We start from the raw sequence: 20826 nt of genomic DNA on the forward strand, positions 1-20826 counted from the left end.
GGGTTGCAGAAGGAAAGTAGAAAAGTAAAATGTTTGAAAGAACATTCAGTGCATTTTCCTTGAAATGTCCAAATCCAAAAAGGCTCCACAGAGATCTGTGAAAACCTTAGCAGGAGATCTCTTGTTTTGTAGAGGAAAAGGTTCTGGAATAGTTGATATGTGGCATCATTGGGAAATAGGAAGTCATGATAGTGCTGCCTCTGTCCCAAAAAAATCAAAATTGTAACAACCCTAAAAGGTCAGACCTTGGCTTTATTTTTCAGTTGGCAGAGATAATCAAGCTGTAAGGGTAAAAAGTCAGTGATATCTGGCTGCCATCATTTACTTTCAACTGACCCAGAGAAAGACCACAGTACTGCCCGCTTACCTTGGGAATGTACCTGGATTTGGTTTTGAATGTGAAGAGTTCTCAAAAAAGGTCCTGGGTCAGAGGTCTGGGAAATGTGAACCCCATTTGTTCAAAGTTAATAGTCAAGCATTTCTCTTAGTCAATTTCCCTTTCAAATTCTGTTTCTAGGAGCAAAATTCCTAGTTAATACCGTATCATAATAATTTACCTATATTTTCCACTCACCCTCCAATTTCTAAATTCTTTGAAGGTAGCAGGTGTGTCTGACTCATTTCTTTGCCCCTAGCCTATAGCATAGCACCTGAAACCAGAGAGGGGTGAATTAACCCTTCCTGATTGTGGTTCCACTGGGTCAAGACAGTATCCACATATTAGGTTATCTCTAATGAAAGCAACTGAGAAGGAGTAAGGATAAGAAAATGGAAACTCATTAATAACCATCATCTTTTGAGTGTCTGCAACGTGCGAGCGAATTTTCATGTATCCACCCATGCAGTTTTGACCACTCAGTGAAGCAGAAGTGATACTGCCATGCTATGGCTATGGAAGCTGAGTCTTGGGGATAGAACTCATCTGGGATGATGCAGGTAGGAAATAGAAGACCTGGAATTTGTCAACAGAACTCTCGGATTCCAGGCTCTTATTCTATTTGCTCTGCTGTCCTCACCTCTTGTTCCATGAGATGTAAGTAGGGAAACCAGTAGAAAAACACTTCAGGTATGTCCTTTGGTACTTAACAGTTTGGAGTTTAAGATTTTATTTATCTGAGACAGAGAGAGCATGAGAGAGCATGAGCAGGGAAGGGGGGAAAGGTAGAGGGAGGAGGGCAGAAGGAGAAGGTGGAGGGGGACAGAGGAAGAGTAGGGGAAAGTCAGGGAAGGCAGAGGGAGAAGGAGAAGCAGAGTTTCTGCTGAGCAGAGAGCCCAACACAGAACTCCATTCCAGGATCCCAGGATCGTGACCTGAGCCAAAGGCAGGCAGACACTTAACCAACTGAGCCACCCAGGTGACCCCGGTGCTTAACAGTTTTAATGACATGCCTATAATTAACAGCAAAGTAAGTCAACAGTGTGGAGCAATTGTCCCTTCCTTAAACGGAACCTGTGTATCCGAGCCTCTCAGCCTTTATTCAACCCACATATATCAAGTACCTTTTTTGAACCAGACACCATACCAGAAACTGCAGAAACCACTACACCAAATACTCATTTCCCACTTTCAGAAATTCCCAATTATCAGAGAAATAATCATAGGCAAATGATAAGCACCGAATGCCATTTTTAAGTACAATAAAGTACAACAGAAGAGTCTGGCTTTCAGAACAACTGGGCTGCCCATATAAAACCGGAAAGTGGCACACACTATGAACCCTCCAATTTCTCAAGTAATAGTAACAGGTGGTCAGGAAGCTCTGGGCAAGCCAGCAGGAGTCATCTCAGCTCACCTGCATTCCCAGCCAGCACATTTTCTGGCTCACCCTTACAACAGTCATGCAGGCAAAGCCCTCTGAGAAGGCAGCAACTTCTGCTCTTGGTCATTTTTAATTCTCTAAATCTTTGTGCACATTTACTTCTCTTGATGGAAGATCTGATTGAATCCGGTAGCCCCATGGTGCTCACAGATGGCAAATTCCTGCAATCTATGAATCTTCAAGTATTCCCCTAGTGTCGGCCAGACACACAAAGGGGTTAAATTAGGAACAGACCACTCATTGTAAAAGCTAATTATATTTCTTCCTCAGGAACAAGAGGGGGGCAGTGGTGTGCTGGAGCCAGCTCAGGGCAGCCTGGGAGAGCCGAACTGTGAAATTTTCAGTAAATCTGTGAGCCGGTTGTTAAACACAGCCATTATAAAAAATTTAATTATATAAACTCAAAGTTAAATAAATAATAACAACAAATACAAAAATAACAAATACTTAAAGCTTATCACTGTCTAATTCTTTTACTGTCATCATGTGCTTGAGGCTATTTGCAGCCATTATATCCAAATGGTGGGAATACTTCCCAGTTCGGTGCTCCTTGACTTCAGGTTGGTAATTTGAAATTGACCATGGTGAGAGAATTTATGCCATGATATTCAGGAAACACTACAAATCAGGCCTTTTTTAACCCAGAGAGTCAGTTTTTAAACATTTACCAGCACAGCATTGGGGAAGAGGGTTTTCTCCCAGAGAACTGCCTTTGCAAGCAGTATAACTTTAACCACATGCCCAAAGCAAACACAGGCACAGACACAGCTGTGAAAAAAGGGCAGCAGGGAAGACAGATGCAGACAAGACAAGGTGAGGGTGACAATAATGCCAGTAGCATAGGGTATAACTCTATACCCTACAAAGGGCGAAGGGCAACCTTCTCAACCATGCTGCCCAGGCTGGCCTCTGGTCCCCTCTAAGAGGGAGGGACTCAGTCCCTGGAGCTTTCCCAGATTTCCAACAACGTACAACCCAGGACAGGCTGGCAGCAGCCCCTCAATACTTGCTACTTGTAAAGAAGTCCTGATGATTGCTGAGACAGAAATAAACCAGACTGTCCATGAACCAGAAATAATCCGGACACAGAATCAGGAAGAGCAAAATCTCTGTCATCTCAGGGACAGGAGAACCACTGTGAGAACTCAGAAAGGTGAGGTGGGTGCTGCTGAGCATGAGGTGAACTAGAACTTTTAGGATTCCGTGTTTTTATTCAGTTGACAATGAGGAACCACTTTAGGTTTTAGGTCTTCAAGGGAACAGTTCCTCGTGCAGCTAGATCTTTCTGCGAAGATGAAAACATTCTAACCATCCGCATGGCCCCGTACAGCAGCCACCTCATAGGCTGTCGAGTACTTGAAATTTGACCAATATAACTCAGGTCCCGAATTCTAAATTGTGCTTAATTTCAATTACTATATAAATTTACATTTACATGACCATGTGTGGCTAGTGGCTATTGTATTGGACAATGCAGCTCTAAGTGCTTTGAAGCTTGGAAACAGCATTCAGTCAGGGTGAATGCAAGTAATAAAGTTCAGATGCTAATTAACAGAACAAAGTGTAGTTTCTTGGTGTGGCTAAGCTTATTATATTCGGCTCATTCACTACACATCCATGATTATGGATTCCCAAAGGGTCCACTTTGAATACTAAATTTCTGTCAGACTTCTGAAAAATCCAGTCTCATCCACATAAGCATGCCACCTCAATCAGCATCCCAGGAAATGGCCAGGCACTGGGGCGAACTCATCTCTGCTGGCCCTTGTCTCTACTCTCGTCACCCATTCTGAGTCCATCTTGACCAAGGCAGGCGGAAAATCCCATCCTCAGACTTATCAAATCACAGAGTCCTCCAGGTACTTACTGAGTTGTGGCCTCCATCTGATCCCTGCCATATTTGCACTCACTGTGGGGCCAAGTGTTACCCTTGTCTTCACATCTCTGCGGGTTTGAACCATAAAGTACACGGCCTGTACTTTATGGCCGTGATAATGTCCTCTATCAAACTCTACAAACATAACCCCCTGGAGAACTGCAGCAGCGTGTATGGCCCCCTCACCAGACCAAACTCCTTAGGTTCTCAGGCCACCCAAATACTATTTATGTTTAGTAAGCCCATTTTCTCAAGGTCAAATTAAACTTTAAGTCATCCTTCTGAAGCCCCCTGAGATGCCTCCTTGGCCAATGTGACAGAATTGGCTCCAGAGAGAGAATCCTCTACTTATTTTGGGGGGACTTTCATGCTAATTTCCAAAATAACTCAGGCAGTTTTTGAAGCTAAATGGAGTTTTATTTCTCGCTCCCTTTTTTAAAGATTTATTTTATTTTAGAAAGAGAGAGCAAAAGGAGGGGGAAAAGAGAGGATGGGTGAAAGAATCCCAAGCAGACTCCATGCTGAGTACTGAGCCGAATGTGGGGCTCGAACTCATGACCCCAAGATCACGACCTGAGCCAAAACCAAGAGTCAGCGGCTCAACCAACAGAGCCATCCAGGGATACCAGAGCTTTATTTCTAATAAGGCATAATAGCTTGGGATCCCAGAATAACAAAGGCTATATTTATTTTTACTTTGGTTATTAAATGAGAGTTTATGATTTTGATTGGTTTGGAACTTTTTTTAAGAGCTGGTATTTTCCCGATTCTTGTTTTTTTCTCTGTAGTCACATTTACAAAGGTATAAATTACACACAATAAAATAAACCTTTTTGGCATACAATTCTATGACTATTGACAAACTCATACAATCCTGTAACTACCACCACAATCAAAATATAGAACAGTTCCATCACAACAAAAAATTCCTCCATGTCCCTTGTAGTCAATCCCTCCATCTACCCCCAAGGAACCACTGATGTGTTTTTCATCCTTATGGTTCTGCCTTTCCCAGAACGCCATATAAATGGAATCAGACAGTAGCTAGCCTTTTTGGTCTCACGTCTTTCACCTAGAATGATGCATTCAACAGTAGAATCTTCTACTTCACTTTTTCACAATCTAGCTATCAGCTATAGGGCCCTGTGACAAGTGCTGTACTAAGGTGCATCCAGAAAGCAACAGAGACACCAACATTGCCAAGAGCTCACAGAAGTCTTCTCAGATAAAGAAATATTGGACTGAGGTCAAAAAAGAAGCCAGAAGGGGGAGGGCAGGGGGAGTAGGAGGAAGGTGGTCAAGAGGTACAAATGTTCAGTATAAATAAGCACTGGGGTTATAACATACAACAGGATGATTATAGCTAACACCACTGTCAGATACGTAATTAATTTGCAAAGAGTAAATCTTAAGGGTTTTCATTACATGGAGGATTTCCCCCCTCTTCTTTTCTTTCTTTTCATTGTATCCTTATGAGAAGATGTATATTAAATGAACCTATGGAGGTAATCAGTTCACAATATACATAAATCAAACCATGATTGTACACCTTAAGCTTACAGAATGATGTATGGCAGCTATTTCTCAATAAAAACTGTGAAGAAGAAGAAGAAGAAGAAGAAGAAGAAGAAGAAGAAGAAGAAGAAGAAGAAGAAGAAGAAGAAGCATGAGGAAGAGGAGGAGGGAGGAGGAGATGGGAGGGAGGAGCAAGCTCCTCTTCTCTCCTTCTCCTCCGCCTCCTCCTCCTCCTCCTCATCCTCCTCTCTACCCTCCTCCTCCTCCTCATCCTCCTCCGCCTCTGTCTCTTCGTATTTCTTCGTGAAACATGATAAGTGGATGGCAAGCATCAACTGCTAAGGTAAGGAAAGAACCTGACAGAGGAACCAAGGCGCAAAGATGAGGAGACATGGGGAACCTGGCTGGCTTAGTTGGTTAAGTGTCTGCCTTCAACTCCAGTAATGATCTCAAGGTCCTGGGATCGAGCCCCACATAAGGCTCCCTGCTTAGTGGGGGGTCTTCTTCTCCCTCTCCCTTTGCTCACTCTCTTTCCCCTACTCATGCTCTCTCTCTCTCTCTCTCTCTAATGAATAAAAAAATTAAAAAACACAAAAACAAAAAAAAAAGATGATACATTAGAATAAGCTTCCTTCCTAAAAAGAATTGCTGCTAATTACAAAGGGCCCTATACTTTGGTCTAGACACCAAGGCGTCTACTGCCACTGCCAGAAATATGCAGCTCCAAGACTCAAGTAATATGCCTGCTTCTAACTAGCAAGGATTTCAGCTTCATCCCCACATATGTGTCTCCATTTGCTCCAACAATGATGAAGAGGTAGAGATCTTTCAAGCTGGAAATACCACTGAAAAAACACATTCTACATCAAACTTCAGCCTGGACTGAGGATGTGCAGAGGGGCAAGGGACTGGGCAGGGGTTTTGAATCCCACCTTTAAGCTTTTCTTTGACAGGAGAAAATCATTTATCACTAATGGAATTGTACATCCATTATCTCTCCCATAGGAATGTAAACAGGACAAAATTGGGGAAAAAATAATCTTCTGAGTTTTGGTCAAATGTTTCTAGATTTGGGGGCAACAGATCAACTAACTCTGGCCAACCAACTGCTTTATCTTGGACATATCTCTTGACTTTCCTATCTTCCTTTTCTTCTTTTGTGTTATCAAAAAGAAAAAGAAAAAGAAAAAGAAAGGAAGAGAATGAGGTTGGATCAGACCATTTCAGAAATTCTTTCCAAGTCTTCTATTTTATGATTTTGGAAGTTGACGTCAAAACCATTGCACTTAGGGAAACTTGCAGCACACTTAGAAATGTGGCTGGAATAAAGGCTCCATTCATGGCACCAGGATTCAGTGAACACAATGAGGCTTTTTGTTGGGGGGTGGGTGGAAGGGGAGAGAGAGAATCTGGGAGGTCTGGTGTTCACTCTCTCCACCACAGATCCCCAGTGAGTCACTAAAATTGTGGCAGTAATGGTGAGAGTAAAAGGAGAAGAGAGAACCCCCACCAACTCTAGTAATCTCCAACCTCTATGGGGTCCATCGGAAGCAGTTCTACAGGTCACTGTACCAGGCCAGATTCTTAGCCTTTGCTACAAGTCAAATTCAGACACTTCCACCCATTCCTTGTCAATTCAAATATTGTTCTAGTCTGTTTACCTGAGGACTATTGAAAACACGATTATAAATGAAGCTGGAATCAAGTGTCTAGGGCTTTGGAAGTCACAGAGCTGTTCCCTAGTGCAAGAACATTCCTCAGTTCTCCATTTTTACCATCACTCTTCTGCTGAATCCCCTCACTCTCTTATCTCTACTTTGTCTATAGCCACCCCACTGCCAGAAGCAAGTCCAGGCACACCCCTGTCCCCTGGGCCCTCACACCCAGCCCCCTCTGCATCTACGTGGGACTCTGATGCATCAGGGGACTCCAGGATGGTGGAGGCTGTGGTCCTAGCATGAGCCGCAGGTTCCTGGAATGGCAGGGCCAGAGGGGACCCCAAGGAAATTGAGTCCACAGGTATTCAAACCTTTCTACTAAGTAGAGCAAAGCTTCTTCTCAAGTAAACCTTGCAAGGAAATCCAAAATGGAAAAGTGACAAAATCTAAAGAAATGAGGCACAGAAGTGAAGGTGGGAATCTTAACACGTTAAGTCCCTCAGCCTCAATGTCTGCTCGTGCATACACACACACACGCACACACACACAGTCCGGGAAATATAATTTAAAAAATAAATCCTCGGGATCCCTGGGTGGCGAAGCAGTTTGGCGCCTGCCTTTGGCCCAGGGCGTGATCCTGGACACCCGGGATCGAATCCCATGTCGGGCTCCTGGTGCATGGAGCCTGCTTCTCCCTCTGCCTATGTCTCTGCCTCTCTCTCTCTCTCTGTGTGTGACTATCATAAAAAAAAATAAAAAAATAAAAAATAAAAAAATAATAAAAAATAAATCCTCTCCCAATCCAGAAATCCTCTCCACAAAGTCAGTAGAAAAAGAAAAGAGTTCTACTACTGGATAAGATTGAAACCAGAATGTGATACGCGTCACAGGCCATCCACTAAGAGACTCAAAGACGAAAGAAATCGCACCACCCGTTTGCGTTTGGGAAGCCACGCAGGGACAACCAGGTCACGGGCACGCTTTCAAGATTAGCAATAACGAGTCCTCAGGTGAGAGGACTGGACAGCATGATCCGTCACGCAGAGTTCATCCTAACTTTGCTTGCTAATTGGGGCGACTCTTCATGTTAGCTAATTGACTTTATCCAGAGGAACAAAATACCAACTCCCGCCTCAATGACAGGGGATAATTTTACAACTTGAAAGGAGGTGCCCACAAAGTTAGGCTCCTGCCTCCCACAGAGACTGGGGGGTAGGGGTGCTGTCCACATTTCAAGGAGATGGCCCCCAGGTCCTTAAGAAACACTCCTGAGTCATAAAACTGACAAAAGGCTTATTTGATTTCTGAAGGTAAATGTTGTGACAGGAAGAGAAGAGGAATCTCTTCCTTTATTTTCAACAGGGGGAATTAAGCCTCTTATTCTTAATTCGAATTTGTCCTTACACTGTACTTACCACGCACGCACACACAGCCCTTATTTGAATCATCCATAATCCTGAACTGAACTGTCTGACTCCTGCTGTTCTGAGACAACTCGAAGTCGTTCTGGGTGAGGACTTTATCAGCAGTGATGTCAGGGTCAAGGCCATATTGCAAACCCAGCTCATCTATCCCCTAGGCGCTCAGCAGCATTAAGAGTTAGAGCAATGACCCCCACCCTGACTACACACCGGAACAACCTGACGCTTGGGCCTCACCCCAGATCAACTAAATCTGAATCTTGGAAGATGGGCCTTCACTACCAGTATGATTTAAAGAGGAAACTGGTGCTTCTCATTTGCATCCAGGGTTGAGAAACACTTAGTTACAGACTTGATGAGACACCAGCCCTCAGTCCTGGCTTCCCATTAGAATCCCAGGAGGGCTTAAAAATCCTGATGCTCAGGGTACACCCTAGACCTAATATATAAGGATCTCTGGGGCTGGAATCAAGTATAAATTTCTTAAATCTTCCTGGGTGTGTCCAGGATGCAGCTGAAGCCCAAAACCACTAAGATGAGAGCTCCCCTCTACAGAGCAGCCAATTCAAAGCCGAGTTCTGGAGCTATGGTCTCACTGGCAAGGACCTCACCCATCATTTATATGCGGCTAGCTGTAGCACCAGTTTGAATCACATTTAGTGCAATGCATGTCATATGTTAAACAGAAATAGTGGCCAGTATTATTATGCGTACATGTAATATTTAAATAAAAATGTTAAACGGTGTTTCAACAAATTTTTGCTCTGGGTATAGTTTACTCCCTTCTGCATGACTCTGTTGGCTTTGTAAGTGTCATTTCTGTCTGTTATTCCTTCTTTTTTTAAAGATTTTATTTATTCATGAGACACACAGAGAGAGGCAGAGACACAGGCAGAGGGAGAAGCAGGCTCCATGCAGGGAGCCCGACGTGGGACTGCCATCCCGGGTCTCCAGGATCACACCCTGGGCTGAAGACGGCGCTAAACCGCTGAGCCACCCGGGCTGCCCAAAATTGTCAGTCTCAGCAGACTCAAGCTTTAGCATACATTGGAATCTCCTGGAAGGCTTATTACAACAAAGATTGCTGGACCCACCCGTAGAGTTTCTGGGTTAGCAAGCCTGGGATAAGGCCTGAGATTCTGTTTTTCTAATGAGTTCGTAGGTGATGCTCAGACTGTTGGTCTAAAGACCACACTTGAAGAACCACTGCTCTATCCCATTCCTTTCTGTCAGGCGAGCTAGAAAAGAACATTCTAGTGTCTGACCCTCGTTCCTTCTGCACATCCAATACCACCCCAGCTTGGGAAGGGTTTGGGGAAGCCTTGAGAAAATGCTTCACAAGACTCCACTTTGGGCAGTTTTCAAAAGAAAATAGTATCTATGTAAACAGACTCCGTGGTTTGGAAAGAGGTCCCGGCCCGTTCAGCACCCCATCTGAAAAAGCTCTTTGTACTCAGCACAGGGAGAGAAGGTTGTCGGTGGGCGCTGGTGTCAGACGGAGTTCTTGTTCTCCTTCTGCTATTCTTCATCTCCACCCTCATCTGTTTCTCCCACACCCTGAGCTGACTCCCTTTCTTGCCTCAGGAAACTGTTCTTCTCGAAGTAGAGAAGAATGGAGCACTTGAGAAATGTAAATTTATGGACAAGTCTGCAAGGCTGTGGTGCAGCTAGAATATGGTAAATAAATAAGAGCTGTTCCAAAAATACCAACGAATTTGAATTGGCGTTAGGAATAAGAGCTTCTCTTTTACCAGAAGTGAAGGGCAGTGGAAAAACAATAAACAACCCAGTCAAAGGAAAGTTCGCTTTAAAAAAGAAACGAAGGGAAGATGAAGGCGAATGGGGGAGACCCAAGAAAATTGGAAGACGTGGAGCAAAGAAAAAGTATGAAAAACATAAAGAGAAAGTAGTTCTGATTTAAACCAAATGTAGGTAAGATGCCCCCGTTCGTTTTAAGCACAACATCCTTGCCAAGACTTCTGACAGCTCAATACTAAGTCTTTTTATGAGGCCTCAGAACCTCAGCTCCTGCCTTTCAGGAACCAATTGAGGGTTCATCATAAAGTTGCTGGATTGAGCAAATAAAAACACAGGGTATCCAGTTAAATGTGAATTTCAGGTATTTCAAATATCATATAGTGCATACTAACACTAAAAAGGGTTTCATTGTTTATCTGAAATTAGAATTTAACCAGGTGTCCTGTATTTTATCTGGCAACCTATATCATCACCCCACTCTGAATCTACCTTTTCTATATAAACTCAGGCCCTGAGCTCTGCCCTTATTCCTTATTTTCCATAAGAGGAGCCAACCACGTGGAGTCTTTACTACAGTTCTGGGAAGACAGAAGTCTCTAATATCACAGAAGCACATATAATTTAACATTCAGTGTGGGGACTAGTTCTCCTCCGAAGCCCCTCAGCCATTTCACAGTTGAGGTTCTGCTTGCATTGGCCTCTTCCTCTGCCTTAACTCATTTCTTACTCCTCTGGCACCCAAACTCCAGTTCTCCTCCCATCCCGAGGATCTCTAAGATCCTCAAGGATCTCCGTCCCTTGACTCTTCTCCAGATCTCACTTTGCACCCCTCAAATGGTATATCACAGTATCATCTAGGAGCTTTAAAAATATACAGATGCCTGGACTTATGCCTAAAGATTCTAATTTCATTGTTTAGGGTGGGACTGGGCATTGGTATCTTTAAAGGCCCCCATGGGGGCACCTGGGTGGCTCAGTCAGTTAAGCATCTGCCTTCAGCTCAGATCATGATTCCAGGGTCCTGGGATCCAGTACTGCTCGGGCTCCCTACTCAGTGGGAAGTCTGCTTCTCCCTCTCCTTCTGTCCCTCCCCTCCCTTCATGCTCTCTTTCTCTCTCACTCTCTCTTCCCCAAATAAATAAATAAAATCTTTTTAAAAATAATTAAAATAAAGGCCCCTGTGGAATTCTCATGTATAGCCACAGTTCTGTAGGGACCTAGGGTAGGCTGCCCCAAGATGGGCCACTTTGGCATAAAGATTACTTCTAATTAAAAGTAATCCATACCCAGCAGGAAAAGCTGTTTGTCTCCCCCTCAGCTGCCTAAATTTACCTTGAAAAGGAGAGCCTGTACCTGGAAGAAAGCTATCAACAGAGTCTCAAAAACAAAAAACAAAACACAAAACAAAACAAAACACAAAAAACAGAGTGTCCCCTTTACCTAAGACATTTATCTGCATAATAAGGCAACCTTGTTTTTCAAAACGTCTCCTCTCACCTCTCTGCTAATGGCCTTCCTCCCCTTTGTATCCACAGACTCCTTCCCCTCTGCTTAGCTCACATAAGCTTCATGTGCCTCATTGCCTTTGAAATTTCCATGTCTGTGTGGATTCCCTGCATGTACACCTATTAAATATTTCTCCTGTTAATCTGCCTCTGCAAATCTGTCGATTTGCTTCTAAGTCCAGCTAGAAGGACCATAGAGCAGAGGAAGATCTTCCTTTTTGACAGTTGAGAAATACTCATTTAGATCAGTGCTTCTCAAAGATTAATTTGCACAAGAATCAAGGAGGATCACTTCAAAAAGTAGGTTCTGGTTCTGGACACTGGGAGTTCAGGCTGGAGGTTTTGTGTTTTCAATAAGCCTCCAGGCGAGGCTAATAGTGCTGGGGAGAGGACATTTTCAGCAACAAAATCCTAGAATCAAGTGCCAGGTGTTAAGACCTTCCTTTGAAGTGATGGGCCATCATTGACATAACGGAGCAGATTCAGTGTGGCAGAAGGCCAGCTACCCAGGATAGATGGTTGGATATTCATAAAAGCATGAAGACAGAATAGTGTTTTCTTGACCTCTTTAGTTTCCTCAGCGTTTAGGACTTGTACTTAGCTAAAATATTGAGATTGAAGCACTTTGTTAATAAAATAAGACCCACTATCTCTTTATTTGTTCCAGAGCACTTTATTATAGCTATGGCTTGATTGCTTCATTTCCTTTGCAAATCAGGAAAGGGAGTTATGTGTCCCCATTTGATGGATATAAACACTGAGGCCCCAAAATGGTAATAGATCTGGGGTCTTTATTAAAGTAGTCTACGAATAAATGTTTTACAATACTAATGTTTCTAATAAGTCCAGATATAGGCTCTAATTTAGAACATTATTAATTAGGAACCAGTGCTTCTCAAATGCTAATGTGCATACAAATCCTTGGAGTCTTGATAAAATGCAGACTGATTCCTCAGGTTTGGGTACAGACAAGCTCCTGGGTGATGTGGTGACGTCTCTCCACGGACCACACTTCAGGCGTCAAGGAACTCAATCTCATCTCTGTGGATTCCGCTTGCTCAGCTCTGGCATTCTTCTCATCATTTTCATGTGTTACTAAGCACTTAGCAAATGTAGTGAGTGTCAGATGGGCTGACAGTTCATTTATCTCCGTTAAAAAATTGAAAACAGTGCTTTGGAAAAACATGGGTTCTTTACCTATCGTACCCTAAGTCCTAGATTATAAAAAACAAATGTAAGTAATGAGTAGTCTTGACATTTCAGCTTTCATTATTTCATCTCACATGCTTATCTTGGGACCTTATCGGCAACACCTGTATGCAAAGGAAAAGATTTACAAAATCAATATTGAGTCATATCTTTTATTATCTTCACTACCATGTGGAAAACTCACAATACTTTGCAAAAATAACCTATTCATGTTTTGTTGGCGATGGTAGTGTGGTGGGGTTTTTCTGTTATTGTTACTTCTATTCACTCTCACTTTTATAATGAATACTTCTTGGTGTGTGTCTGAAATAAATAACTACCTCTCCAAAGATGAATCCCAAGCTAAGAATGCAAGCAATTTATGATGTCAAAAATGAGAGCAGTGTTTGTTTGGAAAGATCACCCACTTAACAGTGTCCTTAAAATCATCCTCTTAGAGTTCCCCAGAGGGCTGATAGAAGAGTTTTCAAAGGTCTTCAAAACTCTCTTTTTGCTCTTGGTTTGAGGGACAAGGAGAAAAGAAGGAGAAACATCACCCCTTCTACACACAGACACACATACTCAAAGTCACTTGCACTCACCATTGCCTGAACATGATCCTATTCTTTGTTTTCAGAAAGTTACCACATTTTTCAGTAATAACAAAGAGAATAATGGCACTCCCTTTACCCTCACACAAACCATCACTTAAGTTTTTGCGATAGATTTATTGCATTGGTATCTCCAGTTCTCCACTCTTCTCTATGGCTTTGGTAGTGACCTCCCATGCTGACTCTGGACTTGGCTGAATGCTTGTTTTCACCAATTGGAGAGTAGCAAATTTGATCCAAGTAGAAGCTTGTACGAGCATGTTATCTGCCTCCCCTCTTGCTTCTCTGAGGACCTGTGCTAGCTAACCTGTTGGAGGCTTAGGAGAGATACATGGAAGAGAGTGGCATTGTCTAAGTTTAGGCAGACCTACCCCAGCCATTCTCCAGCTTACAACAAATGCATGAGAGAGGCCATTGAGGTCAGTTGGACCCAGCCTGTGACAACAGAATAGCCTGGCCAACTCCTAGACTCAGGAGAAGTAAGGCACGGTTGTTGTTGCTGTTTTTAAACCACTGTTTTTGGGTGACTTGTTCCTAAATGTGAAATGTGAAATGTTTGGCATCATCCTTGGAGAATGGCAGAGTCATATTCTTTTGGAGTTGGGAAAGTCTTCAGACCCCTTCCGATCAAGGATTTATAAACTTAAATACCAATAGACATAAGGAAGGACATTTTAAAAGTAAAGCTATCCAAAAAATAAATAAATAAAATTAATTAAAAAGTGAGGCTATCCACCCATAAGACAACAAAGTAGTCTTTGACAGACACATCGAAAGCATACAATATGATCTAAAAGTATTCATATAACAAAAGTCTTTAAAATGCCGTGTGATCCAAATAAAACCCCTCAGTTAACTAAATACAGCCCATGGGGCCCCAGCATCTGAAGTCTGATTTCTAGTTTGGTCTCTAAATGAAGTGATGTAATAGTGTTGGCTGGGTTCCTACATGTGGTTGAAGATCAATCCAGGACTTATTCCAGGCCTCTTACCAGCATATCTATGAGGTAGTTATTTTATTTTATTTTATTTTATTTTATTTTATTTTATTTTATTTTATTTTTTATTTTATTTTATTTTATTATTATTTTTCTTTTCTTTTCTTTCTTTTTTTGAGGTAGTGATTTTATTACCATTTTACTGCTGAAGTCGATGAGGCTCACAGTTTCAGTAACTACTCCAAGGTCACATTGCTAGTTAGTAGACCATCTAGGATTCAAACTCGGCCCTGTCTCTGCTTGTAGGTTCCTAATGTCCTAGACCAGAGGTCAGCAAGCTATGGCCCAAAGGCCAAATCCAACCCAGCCACCTGTTTTTGCAAATAAAGTTTTATTGGAACACAGACCCACTCATTTTTCTATGGCTGCTTTGACACCACAATGGCAGAGTTGAATAATTGTGACAGAGGCCAACAAAGCTGAAAATATTTACTACCTGGCCTTTTGAGGAAAAAGTTTGCCAAATCCCCAGCCTGAAGGCTTCCTTCTCCTGCTAGAACCACAAGGTCTCCAGGAGAGGCAGAGTCTCCTGTGTGTCATTGGTGGAACCTCTCATTCAGGCTCACCACAACTCCAGGTACGTGACCCGCTCAAGGTCTGAAGCTGACAAAGCTGGAAAGATGAGAAGATGTAAAAGAGCATTTTGACCTAACATTAGCCTAGAGTTCCGTAATACTAAAGTTTGTAGCGTAAAGAAGCCCATTCCCTAGCAGCCAACTAGCAGCAGCCCAGAGAGCACCTGCCAGTTCCTGGGCTCCCAGCCTTTCCTTTTTGCCTTTCATTCAAACGTGGGAAGAAACCATCAGCAGGGCTCCTAAAAGTTTTCAGAGTCTTTAATCAAACAAAAGATGAGAAAAACCTGTCAGTTCTCCCAAATAGCTAAGCTCCATCTTTTATTAGAAAAGGAGACAAAATATTGTGATTTGAGCTTCTGTGGGAGCAAAGGGAAGGGAAACCGCTTTTAAATAAAATGGTGAACATTTTATTTAAATGTGCGACAGCCCTGTTCTGCAATGAGACAGAGCAAAGTCACGTGCACTGCTCACCGAGACAGAAACAGGGGTAGCCTTTAGTTCTATTTTCATCTGTGCCCTGGAGAAGCTGGAAGACTGTTTACCAGTCCATCTCTACCCAAGCTGGCAAATTCCCATAAACATGCGGTTTCCATTTTTTCATTTGAGGGCAGACATCAATCAGGGTAGAAAAAAATTCACTCTGGAAAAAAAGAAAAATTGGTCCAAATCCTGTGAGCCAATCTCCTCTTTTCTCTTCCCATTTTTTATTCCCTCTGGATCCCACACTGCCTGAGGCTTGGTCAAGCCAGGAGTCTAACATTTGACTGGCTCGAGAATTAGCTGGGTAGCAGTCGAAAGCTCTGTTTTCCTAAACCCCATCCCATACCCGCTGACTCAGAGCTTGCAAAGGATGAAATGTGAGGCTTTGTATTTTGCAAACGTCCTTCAGGCTGTCCTACGCCCTGGCCTGGCTATAGAATCTGTCTTCTCAAAATGATTCCCTCAAGCCCATGAATGACTTTAATGCAAACCCACCTGCTCTTGTCTCCTCTAAATAGAAACTGATGCAATGAGAGGCAGGTTCTCCTATGAACAAATAAATAGAAACGATATGAGGTTCTATCTAATGTAAATATTCAATTGTCATTATTCATGACTTGTTAACTGTTAGACTTTAGAAAATCATTTAATCTCGCTGGGTTTTATCCCTCAGCTGTTAATTGGCTTAGGTGGCTCAAAAATTCTCTGACTATATATCTCTCTTATACCCCCAGTCAGGGAATAAGCTCTGGACTATTTATTTTCATTTATATTCAAGCTCTTACCCAAAATACTCTCCTTGAAGATGGATGAGCCATCTCCACTACTCTCCTCTCTATGGCTCAACTGGTGCCTCATGTGGGCAGAAGAAAACTAAAAGAGGAGAGAGAGAGGAGAGCATGTAGAAGGTAGAAGAATTTTCATTTCCAATTCAGATGATTTCCTCATGGTCCTCTGTCCCTATGGGTCAGTCACTCAGTTATTTTGTTAGACATTGCATAGGTACAAGGCACATAAAAGGCATTCAGAAAAGACTTGTGGGTGACATTTGTTTGACTACAACTTTTGAGCAACTTCGTTCGAGTATGTCCGAGAATAACCAAAGACCCAAAATGGTCTCTACTGAGGATGAACTTAGTATGTTAGACAAGGAAAGCTAGGAGGAGAAGCTCATCAGGCCTCCCCTAATGAGTAGTGAGAGCCAAATAGAAGGCAAGAGGGAGACAGTCTTTTCTAAATTAGGAAGGCTCCACATGGTACTTTGCAGTTATTACAAAGGGGACTGAGAAGTTGCCATTGGGATTGACCATGATCACAGTATGATGTCATCTGCATGAGGCCATCTGCTTCTCCAGTTTAATACTGGTGTACAGTTCTCAACCGAGTCCAGTATGGCTGTTGGAGGCTCAAGCTGGCTTCAGGTTACATGGGAGCCATGCTTTTCTGTGAATTGGCAAAGTTCAAACAGAAATTTCCTTTACTACAAAACAGAAGTAAATATGATCATACTATATTTATTGCTTTATAACCTGCCTTTTGTATCACATAATACACTAGAACATCTCTTACCAAAATATATAACCTTTAACAGCATTTGTAATGACTACAAAGTATTCCATTATATGAATGTGCTATCACAGTCATGTACCCTATTGCTGATCTCCTGGCTGGAGGGCCTGAGAACTAGGAATCCAGGTGGTGAGTGGTGGGCACGAGGCCTCCAAAGCCCGAGGTCCAGGCTACAGCTAGTGTGGGATCATCTCCTTGCTCTGCAGAAAGGCACTGATGATGTCAGCCACGTTCTGAGGTTGGTTCAGGTGCACGTAGTGGTTGCCTGGGACTTCTATGTACTGGAACTGCTGCGGAGGGCAGGGAATGCTTAATCAGGTGCAGCCCAGGTAAGAGGGCTCTGCTGTGCTGGGGCCTTCCCAGGGCTGCTGCCTCACAGAAAAAAAAAAAAAAAAAAAAGGTTTCTTCCATTTCTCTGATATTACAGACAGAGCTTCAGTGCAGAGTCTGAGAACCAAATAATGCACAGACCCTCATTTATTTTCTTTAAGTACATTTCTAGAATACAACCACTAACCCAAAAATAATAGGCATCTTTAAAACTGTATTTACTGCCAAAATTGTCCCCTAGAACTGGATCATTGTTTGATACTTCTACCACCAAAGGCATGTGCTACATCATTCATGTGTAAGATCACAGGCAAGGATAAGCAGAGAATTGAAGACTGACTAGGCTTGGGGTCCCTGCTCCTTCTCTAATGGGGAATGGCTGGCCACTGGGCAGCCTGATTCTGTTTAAGGTATAGTTGGATACTGTCACAGTTACGGCCCCTCCAGAAGCTGACCCTGAGACAAAGATTCATTTACAAATGGGTTATTTGGAAGGTGACAACAGGAAACACTAATTAAAGGGTCTAGGGAGAAAGAAGGAAGAAGTCAGACAGGGTAGGAAAGGTATGAATAAAAAGTGTGATATCAAGCAAGTTACCACTATGAGAAGCTGAAGATTGATCTTGCTGGATAACTCTGCAAACATCTAGAAGATGCTCCCCAGAGCTGCCTTCCTGAAGAGCAAGGGAGCTGCAGTATCTATACAGCAACTCCCCCTAGACATGAGTTGAAGGCTGCTCTGGGAGGATTTGATTCTCCAGCACTCACAGCCTGTTGGCATTGCCAAGCAAATGATGCAGAGCCAGTAAACTCTGAAAAGGTAAGAGCCATAAGGGCTGCAGCAACATTATGGGTGATGTATGCATGGTGGGACCAAGTGAGTCAATGATACACTGCTCTGCAATTTCTAGGCAGACCCTCCTGTCACATTCTAGCCCTTATACAACATGGCAAAGCTTTACAAAGCTACCCTGAGCATCCAGGTTATGGTGCAGCCCTAGTGAATGAGAATGCATCATGACATCTATTGAAGTATAAATCACATGAAGTAAAATGCGACTTATTTGAAATTTTTTATTCCAACTGTGATGAAGTAACAAAAACAAGATATGCCCAACAACTAAAAACTCTCCCAACAACTGAAAAAACTATCGACAAAACAGGGGCACTAAAATTGACAGTCAATAGAACATGTAACTCTTTTTATGGGGGTTGTGAGTTCAAACCCCATGTTGGGCATAGAGATTACTTTAAAAACCTGGACAAGATACATGAAACAATGGTTTTCAAAGACTAGACAGAAAGCAGGGCAAGACAGTGGTTCATAAGAGAGAAGAAAGAAACAACATGAATCTGTGATTGTCACAGGTTACCAACTGGGGAGAGTTTTCAGGTTTTAGCACAGAGAGGAGGAACCCTCACAGAGTCAAGGGGGGTGGGAATAGTCAAGGAAGCTAGAGTTTGCAGGGCTGTATACCAGAAAATAGATAGAAGCACAGTGAGAGAGAGAACAGGGGAGGGAGCTTCAGAGTTCTGCATGGGGTTCCCATCAAGTCCTTAGCTGAATACTGATAAGACTCAGCATGGGAGGAAACTACTCAAGGCCAGGGAAAGAACCACTGTAAAAGAGCAGGTGAAAATTACTCAGAGCTTATTCAGAATTAAAAATAATCACCATTTCCAACAGCAGAATGGAGAAACCTCATGATACACATTTGGTTGAGTACTGATTACTCATTTGTTTGCATATGCTTATTTGAGATCTGGTTGAGTACCCAGAAAGACATTGCCTCTGCAGCGTGACCAAATTAGCCACAGAGTTAAGCCTCTGGTCCTGTCTAACAAAGCTTAAAAGCAAGTCTCAAATGAATCAAATAATTTCTAAGTATAAAACTCATATATATTTAAAAGAATTAAAAAAAGATCCAGTACTCAGCAATGTAAACATTACAATGTCTGATATCCAGTCAAAAATTACCAGATATGCAAAGAGATAGGAAAATACAAAGAAGAAAAATCAATCATAGAAATAGAGAAATGACACAAATGATAGAATATACAAGGAAAATACATGCTTTGTATTCAAGAATGTAGAGAAAAGAATGAGCATAAGGAAAGACACAGAGGTAATAGAAGACTCACATTAGCTTCCAGAGATGAAAAACATAATGCAATACAATGTTTGCAACAACACAAAATACAGTAGAAGAAAAGATAAGTAAACTTGAAGACTTAGTAGTAAAAATTATTCAAATGAAACCCAAAGTGAAAACACACTCATTTTATGTGCATATTTTGATGCTTTTTGGCAAACGTATACACCTGTGTAACCACTACTATAGTCAAGATATAAAACACTTCCATCATCCCCAAAACTTCCCACATGTCCCTTTGCAATCACCAACCTCACCCAACAATTTCTGGTTCTAGGTAATTACTAATTTGCTTTCTGCCAGTATTGTATTAGGTTTGTCTTTTCTTATGGTTTATATAAATGAAATCATACAATAAGTACTCTGAGTTCAATTCCTTTTAAGTGTACCCCTTGTTATTCTTTTATTCAACTGTATGGATGTGCTATTACTAGTTTATCCATTCACCAGTTGATGAACATTCTGGTTGTTGCCAGTTTTGAGTAATTTTGAATAAAGCTTCATATTCGGGTCTTGTGTCAAAGTTTCAGATTTTTTTTTTTTTTTTTTTTTTTTGTAAATACCTAGGAATGCAATGGTTGGGTCATATGGTAGGTATATATTTATAAGAAAACTGTTAAGCTCTTTTCCAAAATGAGTATTCCATTTTATATTCTTACCAGGATGTATGAAGAGTTTCAATCATTTCACACCATTGCCAGCACTTGGTATTGTCACCCTTTCTTTCTTAGTTTCTCTCTCTCTCTTTCTTTCTTTCCTATTTTTGAAATTTGAAACATTCTAATTATTATGTAGTATTATCTCATGGGTTTAATTTGCACTTTTGTGATAATTAACAATGTTAAACACATTTTCATGTGCTTATTGGCCATTCATACATATTCTTTTGTAAGGTATCTATTCAAATCTTCTACCCATTTAAAAATTACATATGGCGTATATGAGTTCTTTATATACTCTAGATATAAGTCTTTTGTTAGATATGTTTAGCAAATATTTTCCCTCAGTTTATGGCTTGTTTTTCCTTCTCTTTATGGTGTATTTCAAAGATCAGACATTTTACTTTGTTTTATTTTTAACATTTACACTTACTCTCAAAAGATTCTTGTTACCTAGATGAGTGTGATATCATTTTAACATTTTAGAGATAAGGAGCCCCAACAGGTTCATTGCTGGGTTCAAAGTCACACAGCTGGTCAATCAAAGACAATGTCAATATGAAACCTTGAGTTTCCTGATTCTAAATCTATACAGAATTTGAGTGTGCTCACTCAGGAGCAATTCAGGGGTTTACCCTCTTGAATGACATCTAAGAGAAATCTGCTTTATGCAGTGACCTCCTAGCAGGTGGAGGATTTCAAGGCTCTAG

At 41.8% G+C, this 20826-nt stretch overlaps 1 long non-coding RNA gene across 2 annotated transcripts in view; it reads right to left on the bottom strand.

Annotated features, from left to right (window-relative positions):
- Nucleotides 1–12250: 12250 nt before the first annotated feature.
- LOC106557670 overlaps nucleotides 12251–20826 on the bottom strand; it is a 31667-nt gene continuing 23091 nt past the window's right edge. Inside the window, exons 2-7 of one of the 2 annotated variants that reach the window (XR_005377357.1) lie at nucleotides 17054–17342; nucleotides 16191–16278; nucleotides 15901–15951; nucleotides 15397–15565; nucleotides 14787–14962; nucleotides 12251–12866 (exon numbers count right to left, since the gene is read on the bottom strand). This is a non-coding gene — a long non-coding RNA (uncharacterized LOC106557670). Of the gene's footprint in view, nucleotides 12867–14786; nucleotides 14963–15396; nucleotides 15566–15900; nucleotides 15952–16190; nucleotides 16279–16974; nucleotides 17343–20826 lie in introns of both variants that reach the window. The other variant, XR_005377356.1, reaches the window with a different exon arrangement.

Source organism: Canis lupus, chromosome 24 (genome assembly GCF_011100685.1).
Source record: "Canis lupus familiaris isolate Mischka breed German Shepherd chromosome 24, alternate assembly UU_Cfam_GSD_1.0, whole genome shotgun sequence".
In the NCBI taxonomy this organism is placed as follows: domain Eukaryota; kingdom Metazoa; phylum Chordata; class Mammalia; order Carnivora; family Canidae; genus Canis; species Canis lupus.